Here is a 16947-nt window from a genome sequence, read left to right as displayed (position 1 = left end):
GGTTTGGTATGTACTTTGAGTTCTAGTAATGTTTCTTTTACATATGTGGGTGCTTTTGTGTTAGGGGCATAGATGTTCAGGATTGAGACTTCCTCCTAGTAAATTGTTTTTTTTTTGTTTTTTTTAGATTGTCATGCGAATTTTTTCCTTTTTTTCTTTTTTTCTTGATAAAAGGAGAATAAAGAAAATAAAAAAACAAATTTCCACCTCCTCCCAGCCTCCCATTTCCCTCCCCCTCCTCCCACTCTTCTCCCCCTCCTCCCACTCTTCTCCCCCTCCTCCCACCCTTCTCCCCTTCCCCCCACTCCTCTCCCCCTTCCTCTCCAGTCCAAAGAGCAGTCAGGGTTCCCTGCCCTGTGGTAAGTCCTAGGTCCTCCCCCCTCCGTCCATATCTAGGAAGGTGAACATCCAGACTGGCTAGGCTCCCACCAAGCCAGCACATTATGTAGGATCAAAACCGCGTGCCATTGTCCTTGGCGTCTCATGAGCCCTCATTGTTCGCCATGTTCAGAGAGTCCAGTTTTATCCCATGCTTTTTTGGTAACAGTCCAGCTGGCCTTGGTGAGCTCCCAGTAGATCAGCTCCACTGTCTCAGTGGGTGGGTGCACCCCTAGTGTTCCCGACTTCTTTGCTCATGTTCTCCCTCATTCTGCTCCTCATTAGGACCTTGGGAGCTCAGTCCAGTGCTCCAGTGTGGGTCTCTGTCTCTATCTCCATCCATCGCCAGATGAAAGTTCTAGGATGATATGCAAGATATTCTTCAGTATTGCTCTAGGATAGGGTCATTTCAGGTTCCCTATCCTCAGCTGCCCTAGGAACTAACTGGGGACCTCAGCTTGGGCACCTGGGAGCCCCTCTAGGGTCAAGTCTCCTGCCCACCCTAAAGTGGGTCCCTTAACTAAGAATTGTGGTTCCGTGCTCCCCTATCCAACCTTCCATTATCCCGATCCTCTTGTTTCCCCAAGTTCCCCCTCCTTCCCTTCTACCTTTTCTCTCCCCATCTCCCCTTACCCCCATCCCACCCCACCCCACCCCCAAGATCCCACTTTTCTCCCCGGCAATTTTGTCTACTTCCCTTATCCAAGAGGATAACTATATGTTTTTCCTTGGGTTCACCTTCTTACTTAGCTTCTTTAGATTTGCCTATTGTAGACTCCGTGACCCCTATTTATGGCTAGAAACCAATTATGAGTGTGTACATCCCATGTTAATCTTTTTGGGTCTGGGATACCTCACTCAGGATAGTGTTTTCTATTTCCATCCATTTGCATGCAAAATTCGAGAAGTCATTGTTTTTTTACCGCAGCGTAGTACTCTAGCGTGTATATATTCCACACTTTCTTCATCCATTCTTCCATTGAAGGGCATCTAGGTTGTTTCCAGGTTCTGGCTATTACAAATAATACTGCTATGAACATAGTTGAACAAATGCTTTTGTCATGTGATAGAGCATCTCTTGGGTAAATTCCCAAGAGTGGTATTGCTGGGTCCAGGGGTAGGTTGATCCCGAATTTCCTGAGAAACCGAAACACTGACTTCCACAGTGGTTGCACAAGATTGCATTCCCACCAGCAATGGATGAGGGTACCCCTTCCTCCACAGCCTCTCCAGCAAAGGCTATCCTTGTTGTTTTTGACTTTAGCCATTCTGACATGTGTAAGGTGATATCTCAAAGTTGTTTTGATTTGCATTTCCCTGATTGCTAAGGAAATTGAGCACGACCTTAAGTGTCTTTTGGCCATTTGAACTTCTTCTGTTGAGAATTCTCTGTTCATTTCAGTGCCCCATTTTTTTTTTTTTAGAATTTCTTTTTTTTTTTTGATTTTTTTTATTGATAAAAGGAGAATAAAGAAGAGAAAAAAAAAACAAATTTTCACCTCCTCCCACCAGCCTCCCATTTTCTTCCCCTCCTCCCACTCTTCTCCCCCTCCTCCCACTCTTCTCCCCCTCCTCCCACCCCTCTCCCCTTCCCCCCACTCCTCTCCCCCTCCCTTTCCAGTCCAAAGAGCTGTCAGGGTTCCCTGCCCTGTGGTACGTCCTAGGTCCTCCCCCCTCCATCCATATCTAGGAAGGTGAACATCTAAACTGGCTAGGCTCCCACCAAGCCAGCACATTGCGTAGGATCAAAACCGCGTGCCATTGTCCTTGGCTCTCATCAGCCCTCATTGTTCGCCATGTTCCGAGAGTCCAGTTTTATCCCATGCTTTTTCTGGTAACAGTCCAGCTGGCCTTGGTGAGCTCCCAGTAGATCATCTCCACTGTCTCAGTGGGTGGGTGCACTCCTCGTGGTCCCGACATCTTTGCTCATGTTCTCACTCCTTCTGCTCCTCATTGGGCCCTTGGGAGCTCAGTCCAGTGCTCCAGTGTGGGTCTCTGTCTCTATCTCCATCCATCGCCAGATGCAAGTTCTAGGATGATATGCAATATATTCGTCAGTATTGCTCTAGGGTAGGGTCATTTCAGGTTCCCTATCCTCAGCTGCCCAGGGAACTAACTGGGGACCTCAGCTTGGGCACCTGGGAGCCCCTCTAGGGTCAAGTCTCCTGCCCACCCTAAAGTGGGTCCCTTAACTAAGAATTGTGGTTCCGTGCTCCCCTATCCAACCTTCCTTTATCCTGATCCTCCCGTTTCCCCAAGTCCACCCTCCTTCCCTTCTACCTTTTCTCTCCCCATCTCCCCTAACCCCCACCCCACCCCACCCCCAAGATCCCACTTTTCCCCCCGGCAATTTTGTCTACTTCCCTTATCCAAGAGGATAACTATATGTTTTTCCTTGGGTTCACCTTCTTACTTAGCTTCTTTAGATTCGCCTATTGTAGACTCCGTGAACCCTATTTATGGCTAGAAACCAATTATGAGTGTGTACATCCCATGTTCGTCTTTTTGGGCCTGGGATACCTCACTCAGGATAGTGTTTTCTATTTCCATCCATTTGCATGCAAAATTCGAGAAGTCATTGTTTTTTACCGCAGCGTAGTACTCTAGTGTGTATATATTCCATACTTTCTTCATCCATTCTTCCATTGAAGGGCATCTAGGTTGTTTCCAGGTTCTGGCTATTATAAATAATACTGCTATGAACATAGTTGAACAAATGCTTTTGACATGTGATAGAGCATCTCTTGGGTAAATACCCAAGAGTGGTATTGCTGGGTCCAGGGGTAGGTTGATCCCGAATTTCCGGAGAAACCGAAACACTGACTTCCACAGTGGTTGCACAAGATTGCATTCCCACCAGCAATGGATGAGGGTACCCCTTCCTCCACAGCCTCTCCAGCAAAGGCTATCCTTGGTGTTTTTGACTTTAGCCAATCTTACAGGTGTAAGATGATATCTCAAAGTTGTTTTGATTTGCATTTCCCTGATCGCTAAGGAGGTTGAGCATGACCTTAAGTGTCTTTTGGCCATTTGAACTTCTTCTGTTGAGAATTCTCTGTTCAGTTCAGCGCCCCATTTTTTAATTGGGTTAATTAGCATTTTAAAGTCTAGTTTCTTGAGTTCTCTATATATTTTGGAGATCAGACCTTTGTCTGTTGCGGGGTTGGTGAAGATCTTCTCCCAGTCAGTAGGTTGCCTTTGTGTCTTAGTGACAGTGTCCTTTGCTTTACAGAAGCTTCTCAGTTTTAGTAGGTCCCATTTATTCAATGTTGCCCTTAATGTCTGTGCTTCTGGGGTTATACCTAAGAAGCGATCGCCTGTGCCCATCTGTTGTAAGGTATTGCCCACTTTCTCTTCTATCAGATTCAGTGTTTTCGGGCTGATATTGAGGTCTTTAATCCATTTGGACTTGAGTTTTGTGCACGGTGATAGATATGGGTCTATTTTCATTCTTCTACAGGTTGACATCCAGTTGTGCCAGCACCATTTGTTGAAGATGCTTTCTTTCTTCCAATGTAAACTTTTAGCTCCTTTATCGAAAATGAGGTGTTCATAGGTTTGTGGGATAAAGTCCGGGTCTTCTATACGATTCCATTGGTCGACTTCTCTGTTTTTATGCCAGTACCACCCTGTTTTCATTACTGTAGCTCGGTAATAGAGTTTGAAGTCAGGGATGGTAATGCCTCCAGAAGATCCTTTATTGTATAGGATTGTTTTGGCTATCCTGGGTTTTTTGTTTTTCCATATAAAGTTGATTATTGTCCTCTCCAGATCTGTGAAGAATTTTGATGGGATCTTGATGGGGATTGCATTGAATCTATAAACTGCCTTTGGTAGAATTGCCATTTTTACTATGTTGATCCTCCCAATCCAAGAGCAAGGGATGTCCATCCATTTTTTGGTATCCTCTTCAATTTCTTTCTTCAATGCCTTAAAGTTCTTGTCAAATAGATCTTTCACTTCCTTGGTTAGATTTACCAGTGCCCCATTTTTTAATTGGGTTACATAGCATTTTAAAGTCTAGGTTCTTGAGTTCTCTATATATTTTGGAGATCAGACCTTTGTGTGTTGCGGGGTTGGTGAAGATCTTCTCCCAGTCAGTGGGTTGCCTTTGTGTCTTAGTGACAGTGTCCTTTGCTTTACAGAAGCTTCTCAGTTTTAGGAGGTCCCATTTATTCAATGTTGCCCTTAATGTCTGTGCTGCTGGGGTTATACATAGGAAGCTTCTGGATCAAGGAATTTGCATACACACTGTGGTCTGGTATTAGCACAACTTGCTTGCATGCTCCAGGCTCAGAGGCTGGGAGCTTCAGGTACCCATTCATGTCCTCTCTGTAACCTACTCAGGTCTTGCAGAGGAGAACTCGGCAATAAAGTGACTGAATTAAGGCCACAGTGGGAATGGCATTCTGCAGCCTTGGCTCTTTTTGCTTATGCTTCCCACTGGATCTTAGAAGCAGAGGGCAGGCAGATGATTTCAGTCTTTGATTTGTCAGATTCTGTGATACTAACAGGGGACCTCATTTACAGCCAAATCTACAGGACTAGATTCTCAGATGCTTTCATATATACTAAAGGGTCGAATGTGTGTGTGTGTGTGTGTGTGTGTGTGTGTGTGTGTGTGTGTGCGTGCATGCATGTGTTTGTGTGTGTGTGTGAAACACAATTAATAAAAACTCAGAGAGAGAAATTGGGGTTCAAAAAGCAAACAGCCAGCTACTGGCTCTTACATCGACTTCAGTCTGAAATGGTGATCCTGCCTCCAGGAATCTCAGAATGAGACTGTGTCTGAGCACTGTCTCCTCCCATTTTGTAATCCTCTCTAGTTCTGGGATTAAAGACATGCACCATTATCGCCTGTTTTCTATGACAAGCTAGTGTGGCTACTGGGATTAAAGGTGTGTGTTACTGCTGCCTGGTTTATAAGGCTGGCCAAGGTGGCTGTTTTACTTTTCTGATCCTCAGGCAAGGTTTATTTACTAAAATGCAAGTGAAATGCCGCTACATGTGTGTGTATAAATTTCATGGGGTAGTGAAGGTTTTGTTGCAGACCTGTGATTCCTGGGAGGCTGAAGCAGAGGATGGAGAGTTTGAGGTCAGTCTGGGCTACATAGCATGATGCTGCTCCCAAATCAAAACCAAACAAAACGCAATAGAAGGGGCTAGAGAGATGCCTCAGAGGTAAAGAGTATGTGTTGCTCTTGTAGAGGACCTGGGTCGGTTCCTAGCTCCCACGTGGCGGCTCACAACTGCCTGTAACTCCAAACTAGATGCTGTCCTTTTCTGGCCTCTACACACCCAGGCAAAACACCCATATGTATATGTGGTGGTTTAAAAGAAAATGGCCCCCAAAGGGAGCAGCACTAACGGGAGGTGTGGCCTTTTGGGAGTAGGCGTGGTCTTGTTGGAGGAAGTGTGTTACTATGGAGGCAGGCTTTGAGGTCTCATATAGGCTCAAGACACTGCCCAGCGTCTCTGAATGCTTCCTTCCTGTTGTTATCTGCCCAAGATATTGAACTCTCAACTACCTCTCCAGCACCATGTCTGCCTGAGCGCCACCTTACCCCACCATGATGATAATGGACTAAACCTCCAAAAACGTAAGCCACTCACTTAGATGTTTTTCCTTTATAAGAGTTGCCGTGGTCATGATGAGGCTTCTTTATAGCAGCAGAAACCCTAAGACAGTTTAAAATAAATCTTCAAAAATGTTTTTGATTCAGTATAATCTATACCTATTTATCTGCAGTCATTCTTCTAAAAGTATAACAATACTTAAGTTATTGATTTAATATTGCAGTATACCATTTGCAGAGCCTGTTCCTACAAACAAACCTGGCATAGTGATGCGCACCCTTGATCCCAGCTTTCTTCCTTTACTAAGTATTAGTCCAACAACTATTTGGCAGCTGCTGTGTATGGTGCACTGCTCAAAGTGTGGAGGGCATAAGAAAGGGAAACATTATTGGATGCTAGGGGTATAGCTTAGTTGGTAGAGTGTTAGCCTAGCATAAGTAATGTCCGGGATATGATCTCTAGCAACCCTTAAACTGGGTGTAGTGGCAAAAACCTATAATCCCAGCACCCCAGGGGTGGGAGCAGGAACATCTGGAATTCAAGGCCATCCTTGCCTACGTCTTGGGTTCAAAGCCAGGCTGGGATATGAGAGCCTGTTCCTACAAACAAACAAACCACCTGGCATAGTGATGCGCACCTTTAATCCCAGCACTCGGGAGGCAAAGGCAAGCAAAGGGAGTTAAGGGCAGCTTGGTCTACACAATAAGTCCCAGGCCAGCGAGGGCTACATAGAGAGACCCCATCTGAAAGGTGAGGTGTGAATAACAGGACAGATGGGGTAAAATGATGCTGTAGAGACAAGGATGCTGTGGCCCAGAAGCTTTAAGCCTGCTCCACAGCCTGGAATTCAGAGTCAGCATCCCAGGCTGACTTAGGCTTCAACAGAAGGCACTTCTGAGTTTCAAGGATGCTTGGGCCCAGGGGCAGGAAGTCTGGCATAGACAACGTGTTGGCTTCTTGTTTCTCAAGAAAGGATCAGCCACAGCAGAGGAGTACAAGGAAGTTTGTGTTTGAGAGAAGAGAGTATGGAATAGCTGTCCTAGAGAACAGAAACAGGAACTTTCTAGGAAAGGCTGGCGGAGCTGCCAGGCCTGAAGAGTGCCAATTTGAGGTCTGTGGTCACGCATTTAAAGGGCAGCCGGTGGCAGGGTTGTGTACTTTCTTCCAGCATTGACAGCTGCTTCAACCCAGCCTCGCAGAAGCAGGGCGTGGCCATGTGAAGGATGGATGTTATCTGGGTTCACATGGTTCGAAGAAGGAGCACGGCTTTGCCAGATGCCAGCCAGGCAGTGGTCTAGATGGAGAGGCCAGGCACAGTGGCACAGGGGCCTCTTACAGTGGAAATGCGACAGTCGGAACGGGAGGTTTGGATGAAGCCTAGGGCTGGCGAGGAAGCCAGAGTTCAGGGTATATAGAGAAGACCCTGACCCGGGGAAGGGAATTGTCACAAGATGCTGTACCCTAGTGGCTTCAAACTAGCAAAGACTTTGAAAGTGGAAGAGGACAAATGGCCTAGGTGGTAACTGGACGCCAAAGGTCTCGTCTGTCCTTCTGGTCTCTTCTGGCCTCTTCTGGCCAGTTTCTCCCTGCATCTCCCAGAATGTAGTTATGGCTTTTAGCCTGAGTGCCTGAAGATGTGTGTGTGTGTGTGTGTGTGTGTGTGTGTGTGTGTGTGTGTGTGTGAGAGAGAGAGAGAGAGAGAGAGAGAGAGAGACAGAGACAGAGACAGAGACAGATATGTGGGATGAGACAGAGAGAGACAGAGACAGAGAAAAAGGATGTGTATGTGTGTGAGTGTGAAAGACTGTGTGTGTATGTGTGTGTGTATGTATGAGAGAGAGACAGAGTGAGTGTGTGTGAGAGAGTGTGTGTGTGAGGAGAGTGTGTGTATGTGTTTGTAAGTGTGTGTGAGTGTGTGTTTATGTGTGTGAGTGTGTGTGTGTGTGAGAGAAAGACACAGTGAGAGTGTGTGTGCATGTGTGTGTATATATGTGTCTTTAGTTTCAATCCTAAGAAAGTTATTTTTCTTTCCTTCCCTCCTCCCCCTTTTAGTATTTTGATATAGGAGCTCATAATGTAGCCCAGGCTTACCTAGAACTCATAACAATCCCCTGTCTCACTCTCCTAAGTGTTGGGTATAATCCAGCACCTGACAAGAAGGACATTTTTTCAGCTTGACTCCTTTTTGCATCCTGGCCCAGAGCCTGGTTCTGGCCACGCTGCTGCAGAGGTAACGGTCTGTGTTCTAGAAAGCACGTTATTGGTCAGTCTCCCCGGGGAAAAGCCTGTTCTCTGGCTGACTGAATACCTCGCAACAGGCATTTGCAAACACGCCCCAGCTACTGCTGGGTAGGCAGCCCTAGCTGCTTTATTTCTTCCACCTCTTGGCCACTTGGAGGGAGGGGCTCTCAGATTGATATTAAATATTTTAAAAAGTATTACCTGTATGTGCGTGTGGGTGAGCACACATGTCCCAGCGCACACGTGGAGGTCAGAGAGCAGCTTCGTGGAGCTGGTTCCATCCTTACACCTTATGTGGGTTTTGGAGATTGAATTCAGGTCCGCAGGCTCCCATGACAAGCGCTCCCCAAATGAGCCATCGCACCAGCTCTCCTGGACTCACTGCTTACAGATAAAGAAATAAAACCAGGGAAAGGCAAAGAACTTTGCCAGTGGCGTGAGGTCAACTCAAGTTCAGCTGGATTCCTGATCCAGCTAGGGAGATGGATGGGTTAGGGAGCAAAATTCTAGGGTTGTGGGTGCTGGCAAGGTGACTCTGCGGTTACGACGAGGGAGGTGTCTGTGAATTAGGTCAACAAAACAAGCAGACGTGTGGAGGAAGATAGGCGGCAGCTACAAGTGCCGGCCACGATATACTGAATTCCAGTCCTAGGAGGCTGAAGCAGGAAGGCTGTGAGGTCAGCCTGGGCTACATCGTGGTACTCTGTTGTGGGGGGCTGGCAAGGTGGCTGAGGGGGTACAGGTGTTTGCTGTCAAGCCTGATGATCTGCGCTCAGTGTAGTCCCACACCCGGAGGTTGTCCTCTGACCTCCGCATGTACGCTGTGGTGGGCTGTACTCTCATACACACACAACGGAGTATAGACATGTTTTAAGAAATGACAGCTTAAGCAAAGACATCACGACCTGAAACCCCACCATCCCCTCACCCCCAAGATTGTGGAATAAGGGTAGTGAGGACTATCTGTCACACAGGTTTCCTAACGTTGTCTTTAGTTCTGGGGTTCAGGGACAACCTGCAGGGGCCTGAAACCTCCTTTCCTATATACAATCTTATCCCAACTGAGGGTGTCTGTGTATTGAATTTTCTTCAGAGATGCTTTATATTTCCATCAGCTTTTTTTTTCTTTTGTGAGACAGGGTTTTTCTGTGTAGCTTTGGCTGTCCTGGAACTCGACTATCCAGACTAACCTTGAAATTACAGAGGTCCACCTGCCTCTGCCTCCCGAGTGCTGGGGCTAAAGGTGTGTGCCACCACCTGGTCATCTATCAGATTCTTTTTTTTTTTTTTTGCATTTTTCAAGACAGGGTTTCTCCATAGCTTTTTGGTTCCTGTCCTGGAGCTAGCTCTTGTAGACCAGGCTGGCCTAGAACTCACAGAGATCCGCCTGCCTCTGCCTCCCGAGTGCTGGGATTAAAGGCGTGCGCCACCACTGCCCGGCCATCTATCAGATTCTTAAGTCAGGGTCTGGGTAGTGACAAGCTTGAAGATGCTGGCTGGACCCTGGCATGGAAGAACCTTGTAGGCTTTGATCTGAAATCATGGCTTACTCCGCAGCTGTAGGCAGCCTATGCAGACGGAAAGCAATGAGGAGGGGACTTGGGAAGATGGCTCACTGTGAGCTCCGTATTCTACAAATTGCTGCGTGGCTGGCCTTTCTCATCCATGGGCCCTGCGCGGAACTGAGCTGGAGGTCAGAAAGGTCTATATAAGGACATGAAGCTAGCCTGGGGTACAGAGTGAAAGGTCAAGAAAGTTTTCAAAAATAGAGTCTGAACTGATGCACACATATGCGACCACCCCTGGATTGACCTGGATGCAGCTCAGGGCCTTGCTCTTCCACATCCCTCACCTCTTAGACTTTTTTCTTTGTTACTATTCTGTAGTTGGCCTTTCTTTTCTGCCTCTAGCCCCAAATCATGACCTGGAGACTTATTATTAATTATGAAAGTTTGGCTTTTAGTTTAGGCATGTCTCAACTAGCTCTTACAATTTGAATTAACCCATGTATAGTAATCTACTACGGTCTACCATATGGCATTACTTCACTTCCATCTTTCCCCTCCTGTTTCCCCTCCATGTTTCCTGGTGTCTCCCGTGCGCCTAGATTCCTCCTGCTCTTTCTTCCTCTCCCCAGCCATCCTGCCTATCTCCTTTGCCTAGCTTTTGGCCATTCAGCTCTTTATTAAACCAATCATAGTGACACATCTTCAAGTAATATAAACAAATATTGCACAACACAACAGAGAAGCCCTGTGCACAGCATTGGCACTATGTGAGGTGTTCTAGTCAACCGGGAGATGTTGAAAGTGTAGCAGGGTGACAGGAGGTTAAGGTAGCATGCAGGCAACTACTAATCTGTATTTTGTTGTTTTTACTACAACAAAGTTGGAGCTTACTAAAAACACGAAACAAAACAGGTTTGTGGGTCAGTGAGATGGCCAAGCCCGCAAGCGCCTTTGCTATGCAAGCTTGGTGACCTGAATTCAATCCCCAGAACCTATATAAACGTAAAAGAACAGACTTCATGGTTCTGTTGTGAGTCAGAGTTGTTCCCTCACCTCCAGATGCTTACTCACAACAATAATAAATACAATTTAAAAGAGAAATAAACCAGTCTATGTTTTTTTTTGTTTTGTTTATTTTAGATAGGGTTTTATGAGACCCGGGCTGTCTTGAACTTGTTTTGTAGCTGATATTGATCTTGAACTTCTGAATCTCTAACCTCCACCTCTTGGAGGCTGAGTTTCTAGGCACGCACGCCCAGTGGATGTGGTTCTGGGAACTGAATCTGGAGCTTTGTGAATGCTACGTGAGTACCGTACCAGCTGATCTACATCCCACATCCTCAGCCCAAGAAATTGTTTTAATACAGGTTTAAGCACAGGCATTAGGGGAGAGATGGGTGCTTAGGAAAAGGTTGGTACACATCCAAGACTCTGCGTGCTTCTCAAGACAGTGCTGTTACCCATTTTCTCTTCAAGCAAGGAAGCCAGGGAGATGACTCAGAGAGCAAAGGCAATTGCCACCAAGCCTGATGATCCAAGTTCAGTCTGTGTACCAGAGTTGTCCTCTGACCTGTACACACACACACACACACACACACACACACACACACACACACGTAGGCTTGTCTTGGACTTGTGGGCACAAATGAGATGACAGGTAGGTGTACGCCACCAGACTTTGCTATAACTACACAATTTTCTGTAAGGGACTAGTTTATTTTCTGAGTTTAGGATCTATAGAATGTCCTGGAGCCAATACCCTGAAGATACAGAGGGGTGGATGACTCTCCTAGTCTCAGCAGTGTGCCTAGAGTGTGGCCCCATGCTGAACATGGCTTTGCCCCCCAGTGAATATCTGTTGTATGGATGAGACGAGGAAAGTACAGACATTCAGATATGTGTCATAGCAATAGAGAAAGTGGCTCTTGGGGAGAAATGACTCAGAGGGTGAGAGCTCTTACTGAACAAGCATGGGGTCCTCGAGTTCAGTTCTCAGAACCTGTGTGAAAAGTTGAGTGTGGCTACACGTGTACCTGTAACACCAGCACTGTGTGTGGAGGTGGGGGTGGGGAGACAGAATTCCTGCTGGGGCTCGCTGGCTGCTTCAGGTCCATTAAATGATTTTCTTGGGGGCTGGAAGGATGGCTCAGTGCTTAAGACTGCTTTCTGCTCTTCCAGAGGACCTGAGTATGATTCCCATGCTAGACAGCTCACCACTATCTACAACTCTAGCTCCCTTTATTCCCAAACCTCTCTCTGGCTTCCACATGTGCCTGCCATCCATCCATCCATCCATCCATCCATCCATCCATCCATCCATCCATCCATCCATTAATCCATCCATCCATCCAAACACATAAATAAGAGAATGTAAAAATTCTTTTTTTTTTTTTTTTTGGATTTTTCGAGACAGGGTGTCTCTGTAGCTTTTGGTTCCTGTCCTGGAACTAGCTCTTGTAGACCAGGCTGGCCTCAAACTCACAGAGATCCTCCGCCTGCCTCTGCCTCCCGAGTGCTGGGATTAAAGGCGTGCGCCACCACCGCCCGGCTTGTAAAAATTCTTTTTAAAGGAGAGACTATCCCAAAGGAGTAAGGCAGAAAGTGGCAGACCATGACGCCTGCCATTCTCCTCTGACTCCTATAGCATGCACACAGGCCCAGCCAGGAACTCACATACACAACTGGGCATCCATCACATACGCGCCACACTCATATACATATACAAACATCTGAGGGGCTAGGTATGGAGCGCTGTGGTAAGAGTGTTTGCTTAGCACGTTTAAGGAAGAAAGAAAGGGAGGGAAAAAGAAAGGAGAGAAGTAAAGGGTGAAGAAGGAAGGAAGGGAGGAAGGAGGGGATTTCACACTAGTATGGCGGCATACCAATACCAGGAACCTGAGATAAAAGGATCACTATAAATTTGAGGCCAACCTAGAAACTACACAGTGAGTTCAAAGCCAGCCTACGTTACATAGGGAGATCTAGTGCTGTCTCAACGAACAAACCCCAAGAAAGAGCATCTCTCCATGGTGACACACACTTTTCTTAGATTGAAGATGGCATCCAGGAAACCCAGCTCTGGGCGGGTTACCCTAGATGTCAGCAGAAACCTGCTTGCTCCTGCTGTACTGCTGACGTAGGTGACTGCCAGGAAAGCAGATGTGAACCCGGGGAACCAGCCTGCACCTGGCCCAGTCCTGAGGAACAATAGTGCCACTGCCGGGATGAGCCGTACCTCCTACCCTCCTCTCCCCTTTCACCCGCAGGCTTATCCTATTGAGTCTGTCTCCATTGCAGGAGTCTCAAAATAGGGAGCTGCTGCTTCTGCCCTAGTCCCTTGCTGCTTGCTCTTCAGGCTGCAGTCGGAGGGATTCTTTTATTTTTTTTAAAGCTTTTTATGCAAAATAAAATAATAAAAAATATATCACAGAAACAGCTTAGATATATTGTAATACATACTTGTATTAAATATAATTATTTCTATATAAATATACATTATGTAAATATATATATAGCTCTCACTTGGTGTGTTTAGAGAGCTGTGCTTGTTTGTCTGGGGCAGGGTCTCATGTGGTTCAGACTGGGCACAGAACTCTGAAGCTGACCTTGAACAGATAGATTCTCCTTTCTCTCTAGAGCTGGGCTGACAAGCCTGGGCTGCTATTCCTTGCTTTTCAGGGGCATCCTACTTTCTCTCCCACATTTTTACACTGTGTGTGCGCGCACGCGTCATGGAGCACAAGTGGAGGTCAGAGGACAGTTTTGGGGAAGAGTCACTTCTCTCCTTCTACCGTGTAATTTTTGGGGGATTGAACTCAGATCATCACGCTTGGCAGCAAAGCCTTTTAACTGAGCTCCCGGTGTCTCCCTCACCCTGCTTTAAATTACAGTTTATTTCTTTATTTGTGTGCCTGTATGTGAGGTGTGTGCATGTATGTTATTTATATGTATTCATGAGTGTGTAAATGTGTCTTGGCACACATCTTGAGGTCAGAGGACAACTTTTGGGAGTATGTTCTCTCCTTCCACCATGTGAGTCTCGGGGATTGACCTCAGGTCTTCAGACGTGGCAGCCGCTGCTGCTCACCCGCTGAGCCATCTTGCCAGCCCCTGGTGGCCTTTCTAAGAAGCTCCCAGATGGTATAGGTGCCATTGCTCTTGCACCATATTGAGTAATAAAGACCTAGGAGCAAACCTCAGCTTCCTTCCTATGCCCTGCTAAACTAGCCCCGCCCATTTTTCCCATGCCGTCTCCACCTGCTCTTTCTCATCGTGCTGTGGTGACTCGGGCCCTCCTTCTCTCTCAAGTTCCTGCCCGTGGGCCCTTTCCTGGAGAACCATGTGCACAGCTTCATTTCCTTATGCAGGATTTTGTTCGGCTGTGTGTGGTGGCACACACCCGTAGTCCTATCACTCGGGAGGCAGAGGTTGGAGGATCAGGAGATAAAAGTCATATCCTAAGCTACATAGTGAGTTTGAGTCTTGGATATGTGACACCCTGCCTCAAAAGCAAAACAAAAATAACTAACATGGGCTGGAGAGTTGGCTCAGTGGTTAAGAGCACTGACTGCTCTTCCAGAGGACCCAGGTTGAATTCCCAGCACCCACATGGCAGATCACAACAGTTTGTAACTCCAGTTCCAGGAGACCTGACACCCAGGGCAAAACACCAATGCACATAAAATAGGAATGAATTATTTTTAAAAAAGGATAGTTAAAAAATAACTGACAAATCTCAGCTCTGTAATCAGAGAGTACTTTCTTGACCACACTTTTTCTTCCTTTATAGCACCCAACAATCACTGAATTTATTTGGGTAATATATTGTTGACCTGTGTGTGTGTGTGTGTGTGTGTGTGTGTGTGTGTGTGTGTGTGTGTATGTGTGAATGTACACATATGCCCTATGTGGTCAGGTGCCCAAGGATAGCATCCAACAGGCTGACATTTGTCTAGTCTCCAACCCTGTTGCTGCCACCATGGTAGAATGGGTAGGTGTTGTAATAGGAGCGGCGGGGCTGCGTCCCTGGCACCCGGCTGCCCACATGGCTAGCTTTATGCCCTGAAATAATTACACCGAAACTGTATTCTTTTAAACACTGCCTGGCCCATTAGTTCCAGCCTCTTATTGGTTAGCTCTTACATATTGACCTAACCCGTTTCTAATAATCTGTGTAACCCAGGAGGTGGCTTACCGGGGGAAGATCTTAACCTGCGGCTGTGTCCGGAGTGAGAATCATGGCGACTCCTCGACTCAGCTTTTTTCTCCCAGCATTCTGTTCTGTTTACTCCACCCACCTAAGGGTTGGCCTATCAATGGGCCTAGGCAGTTTCTTTATTAATTAACCAATGAAAGCAACAGATTAGAAAGAAATCACTCCCACATCAGGTAGGCATGAATGCCATAGGTTATAGGACAGCAGGGGTCTTTGCCAGGGTGTGGGGACAAAAGTGGTTCCGAGAGCTGGGAAATGTCTCAGTTGGTAAAAGTGCTTGCCATGCAAGCCTAAGGACCCAAGTTTGATGATCTAACACCCATAAAGAAGGTGGGAAAGCAGTGCATGCCTGTAACCCGAGGCTTGTTAGGAAGCTAGTCTAGCAGACTGGCTATCCCCAGATTCAGTGAGAGACTTTGCCTCGAAACAATAAGGTGGAGAGTGATTGAGAAGTCTATCATCCACCTGCACTGTGGCTTCTCAAGGCACGGTGGCTACACTAGCAGCGTCAAACCGCCCAGGAACTTCCCAGAAACGCAAATTCTCAAGGCCCAGGCTTGGATCTATGGATCAGGAAGCTACGGGCTCTGGGGCTAGCATTCGAGGATGAACAAGTCCTCCAGTTGATTGTGATGCTTGTACAAGCTTGAAAAACCACCACTGCGGTTTTCTTTCAGGGTAGTCATTTCTCTAAGGCAGGATCTGGAGTGGGGCTCAGGTAATGGTCAGGGCTAGGGGGATCGGTAAGTGCAGCACAGGGATCTTGTGCATGTCCCGCGAGGATTGCTATGCCACCATCATCCTTTGATAGAGGGTCTCACCATATAGCTTAGGCTGGTCTCAAGTGAGGAATCCTCCTGCCTCAGCCCCTAGAGTGCTGGGGTTATAAGTATGAGCTACCATACCTACCTGTATAAGTGATTCCTTTCGTTTTGGTCTGTTAGGCTAATTTTATTTTATGTTTATGAGTGTTTTGCCCACATGCATGTATGTGCACCATGTGACTAACTTGGTGCCTACAAAGGTTAAAAGGCTTCAGAACCCCTAGAACTGGAGTAACAGTTGGTGTGAGCCATAGTGTGGGTTCTGGGAACAGAACTCTGGGTCCTCTGCAGGAGCAAGTGCTCTTAAATGGTGAGCCATTTCTCCACCCCACTCCCGCTTGGGAGCAAGACCCGACTAGATAAGTAACCCAAGCTGGTCTTGAACTCACAGAGATTCTCCTGCCTCTGCCTCTGGAACGCTGGGATCAAACATGTGTGTCACCACACTTGGCTTCATCCCCCCCCCCCTTTTTTTAATTGATAGATGAGACAGATTGATAGGAGAGTGAATAGGTGTGGTGAGGCTTAAATGCTGGGCTAGGAAGTGCTGGGAAATTCTGCTGCTGTGGCCACTGACTGCTTGGGTCTCATTCAGGACGTCTGAGTTTAGAATGGAGCTAACATTTATACATGACCACACGTGCAAGTAATTAATCTGGGTGCTGTGCGAACACCTCCTTGTTAGGAAGCTTAGGTGGCCATGACCTGATCTGATGTGAAGGGGAAACCCGGAGGAAGGCCATTTGCTCAGGTTCACCTAACAGGCAGTGGAGTGGTGGGACTCAAATTTGAACTCAGGTTCTCTCTGCTCCAAACTATCGCCGCCTATATGTCATCTGCAGGGTATGGCACGCTAAACTTATTTTGTTGAGTCAATAGAACACAGAAGAAAGTCCTTTCTCTTTGCCTGTCCATTAACTTTGGTACAGATCTTCAGGGTCAAGGTCTAAGCGAACACCAAGACAACTCGGGGTCAAGTGCTGTGAGAACTAGATGAGAGTGAAGGGGGTCTTTTTCTTTTCCTTCGATAGTGCTGGGGAATCAAATCTAACGTCTTATGTTTGCCAGGCAAATGTTCTGCCACTGAGCTACATCCTCGGCACATTCCCATACGTGGAGGCCTCTAAGCTCATGCAAAAATTCCGGACCCTCAATATCCCAAATTACAGGACTCATCTAGGTAAGCTCCTGCCCCACCCCATTC

The 16947-nt window shown here is 46.8% G+C and overlaps 1 protein-coding gene across 1 annotated transcript in view; it reads left to right on the top strand.

The window, feature by feature from the left end:
• Positions 1-16947, top strand: part of LOC142856908 (vomeronasal type-2 receptor 26-like) — a 151860-nt gene that overhangs the window by 21898 nt on the left and 113015 nt on the right. The gene's annotated exons all lie outside the window — the stretch shown is intronic.

Source organism: Microtus pennsylvanicus, chromosome 1 (genome assembly GCF_037038515.1).
Source record: "Microtus pennsylvanicus isolate mMicPen1 chromosome 1, mMicPen1.hap1, whole genome shotgun sequence".
Taxonomy (NCBI): Eukaryota; Metazoa; Chordata; class Mammalia; order Rodentia; family Cricetidae; genus Microtus; species Microtus pennsylvanicus.
This window is presented reverse-complemented; position numbering and strand designations above follow the sequence as displayed.